Genomic DNA, 4,155 nt, shown 5'->3' with positions numbered 1-4,155 from the left:
TTTTTCTTTTCTCTCTTCGGAGGGGGAAGCGAGCTGGTGGGGAGGGGTGGGCAGGGAGAAAATTGTGGCAATGAACGAATGGAAATCCAAAACCTCTGTAAAGAAAAATTTAAAAAAAAAGTATTTTAATGAACGTTTACAAAAATTTTCATTTCCATTCATTCATTGTTGCATTTTTCTCCCTGCCCACCCCTCTCCCCGAGTTCGCTCTTGTCTTTGAAAAGTAAAAGAAAAATTCTTTCATTGGTATACAATACCCCCCCCAGAGTACATTCCACTATGCAACTTTCATTCTTGACTCTTGTCATTACCATAATACCCAATCATATATCACTTTTAAACTGTTCTCTCCCTCATCTCTTTCAATGTAGCGTATATAATTTATCCAATTTTTCTCAGTCTCATCCCAGTCCTGATGTCAGTCCCGTTCCACAGCAGTGGCATTATGCAGTATTTGACGTTTTGTGACTGAGATCTTTCACTTATGGTTGACTATGGTGAATGGCATTGTTTTTCTTGTTTGCTTTGCATTCTTTCTTTGTTACTGTGGAGAAATACCACTAACTTTGTATGTTGATTTTGTATCCTGCCACTCTACTAAATTGCTCTAACAGTTTTTTGTTACAAGTTTTCTTTCAGTCATGTTGGGTTTTCTGTGTACACTACCATAATATTTATTTATAGGGATAGTCTTACCACCTTTATCTCTATTTGTATATGTCATATTTCCTATTCTTGTCTTATTGTCCTAGCAAGTACTTTCAGTACAACATTGAATTGGAATGGTGATAATGGACAGTATTTCCTGGGCCTTGTTCACAAGGGAAATGCTAAAGGCATTTCTTTATGTTGAGAATGATGTTGGATTTGTGTTTTGCACATATACTTTTCACAATGTTGAGAAAATGCCCCTCTATTCCTATTTAGTTGAGTATTTTAATCAGGAAAGAGTGTTGAATTTTGTCCAAGGCCTTTTCTGTATCAATTAATAGGATCATGCTATTCTGGTTCTTTGATTTATTAAAGTGATGATCTGCATTAATTGTTTTTCTTATGTTGAAACATCCTTGCATACTTTTTATGTATGGAAACAATGAATTACATTTTTATATATACTGTTGGATTCTATCAATCACGAGTATATTAATGATTTTTGCACCTATGTTAATGAAAGATATCGGTCTATAATTTTCTTTTTTGTTATTATCTTTGCTTGGTTTTGGTGGTACAGACATGATGGTTTCATAGAATGACTCTGGGAGTATTGCTTCTTTTTCTTTTTTTTTGTTGTTGTTTTAAAATAATTTAAGTAGAATTGGTGATAGCTCCTCTCTGAATGTTTGGTAGAGTTCACTTGGGAAGTTGTCTGGGCCAAGATTTTTTTTTTCTGGGGGGAAGGGCAGAGGGAAATAATAATTTTATTACCTGCTTAATTTATTGTTTTATGATGGGTCTTTTCAAGTATTGCTCTTCTATTTGTGTCAATTTGGGTAGGATGTGAAATTCTAGGAATTTGTTCATTCCCTCTAGGTTTTCAAATTATATATATAAAATAACTCAATCACATGGGGAAAAAACCCATGGTGTGTTATTTTTAATTTCAGCTTGTTGTACTGTGATGTCATCTCTTTAATTTCTTATTTGAGTTATTTCTGTATTTTCTTTTTTTTGTTAGTTTTGTCAATGGTTTGTCTATTTTATTCACCCTTTTGAAGAACCAGCTTCTCATCTTGATGGTTTCAATTGTTTTTCAGTTTTCTATCCCATTGATATCAACTCTTTACTTATGATTTCCTCTTTTCTAGAGGATATTGAAGTAGATTATTTTACTTTTTGTATTTGCCACAGATGCGGAATTAAATAGTTTATTATATCTTTTTTAATTTTCTCTTTTCTTGTATGCTTACTTATAGCTATGAACTGTCCTCTGTGAACTGCCTTTAATTTTCTCAGAAGTTTTCATACATCGTATTTTCATTTTCAGAAAGTATTTCATTTCTTGTTTTCTTTCTTCTACGATCCAGGAGTGCTCAAATATGCTGTTATTTAACTTCCACATGAATAGGTTTTGTTTTGGGTTTTTGTTTCTTTTTTTTAAGGAATAAAAATAAAATTTAACTACTAGCTGGATCGCCTGTGAAAAAAAGGCCAGGAGCTGATTGTGAAACAGACCACCAGCTACTCATATGCAAGTTCAACCTAAAACTGAGGAAAATTAAGCCGAATCGATGGGAACCAAAATATGATTTTGAGTCTATCCCACCTGAATTTCAGAACCATCTCAGGAACAGGTTTGAGGCCTTGAACACTAATGAGCGAAGACCAGACAAGATGGGGGAGGACGCCAAATGTATCATCCAGGAAGAGTGCAGATGATCACTACAAAGACAGAAGAGGAAGAAAAGACCAAAATGGATGTCAGAAGAAACTCTAAAGATTGCACTGGAGCGCAGTGAAGCCAAAGCACAAGGAAGAATTCAACATACTAAAGAGCTGAACAAAAGATTCCAACGGGCAGCAGGGGATGACAAAGCAAAATATTACAATGAAATATGTGCAAGGAGCTGGAGTTGGAAAATCAAAAGTGTCAAACTCGCTCAGCGTTTCTTAACCTCAAGGAACTGAAGAACAAATTCAAACCTCGAGTTGTTATAATCAAGGATGCTTTAGGCAGAATATTAAATGATCCAGGAAGTATTAAAAGAAGATGAAAAGAATATACTGAGTCACTGTATCAAAAGGAAGTGGCAGACACAGAAATATTTAATGAAATCACATATGAGCAAGAGCCTATGGTGGTGAAGGAAGAAGTTCAAGCTGCCTTGAAGGAAATAGCAAAAAATAAGGCCCCAGGAATAGATGGTATACCAATTGAAATATTTCAGCTAACAGGTGCTGCCCTGGATGTACTCACCAAGTTGTGCCAAGAAATCTGGAGAACAACCACTTGGCCAACTGCCTGGAAGAGATCTATATTTGTTCCCATTCCAAAGAAAGGTGACCCAAGAGAGTTTGGAAACTATAGAACAATATCATTGATTTCACATGCAAGCAATATTCTACTGAAGATTATCCAAAAATGACTGGAACAGCACATCAGCAGGGAACTGCCAGAAGTTCAGGCTGGGTTTAGAAGGGATATCGTAGCTGATGTTAGATGGATCTTAGCTGAAAGCAGAGAATACCAGAAGAATGTCTATCTGTGTTTCATTGATTATGCAAAGGCATTCGACTGTGTGGATCATAACAAACTGTGGCTGAAACCTATACTTGGACCAAAAGGCAGTCGTGAGAACGGAGGAAAGAAACACTGCATGGTTCAAAATTGTGAAGGGCGTATGCCAGGGATGTGTCCTATCTCCATATCTTTTCAAACTGTATGCAGAACAGATTATCCAAGAGGCTGGGCTCTATGAGGAGAAGTGTGGCATCAGGATTGGTGGAAGATGTATTAACAATCTGCTTTATGCAGATGACACAACCCTGCTTGCTGAAACTGAGGAGGACCTGAAGGGCTTGCTGCTGAGGGTCAAGGACTGCAGCCTTCAATATGGATTGAAGCTCAATGTCAAGAAGACAAAGTTTCTCACCACTGGACCAATTGGCAGCATCAGGATGGATGGTGAAGAGATTGAGATTGTTCACAGCTTTAGTTTGCTTGGCTCCACAGTCAACACTCTTGGCACCAGTAGCCAGGAAATTAAAAGGCGCATTGCCATGGGAACCTCTGCTGTTAGGGACCTCTCCAGGGTACTGAAGAGCAATTGTTCACTCTGGAGACTAAAGTGTGTCTGATACAGGCTATGGTCTTTGCAATCACTTGTTATGCATCAGAGAGTTGGACAATGACTAAGGAGGATAGATGGAGAATTGATGCCTTTGAGCTGTGGTGCTGGAGAAGAGTATTGAATGTACCCTGGAATGCCAAGAAAACAAACAGATTCATCCTGGAGGGGGTTTAACCAGCCTGCTCCTTGGAGGCAATGATTCTGAGGCTTCGTCTGACATACTTTGGACATGTTGTAAGGAGGGAGAGGTCCTTGGAGGCAGACATCATGCTTGGGAGGGTGGAGGGACGTTGCAAGAGGGGAAGAACCTCTATGAGTTGGACCGATTCAGTGACTGGGGTAATTGGGATGGGTGTGTCAGAGGTAG

Source organism: Elephantulus edwardii, unplaced genomic scaffold (genome assembly GCF_000299155.1).
Source record: "Elephantulus edwardii isolate Elephantulus edwardi_28Jun2011 unplaced genomic scaffold, EleEdw1.0 scaffold00343, whole genome shotgun sequence".
Classification (NCBI taxonomy): domain Eukaryota; kingdom Metazoa; phylum Chordata; class Mammalia; order Macroscelidea; family Macroscelididae; genus Elephantulus; species Elephantulus edwardii.
The sequence above is the reverse complement of the archived record's forward strand: the minus strand, read 5'-3'. Positions refer to the sequence as shown.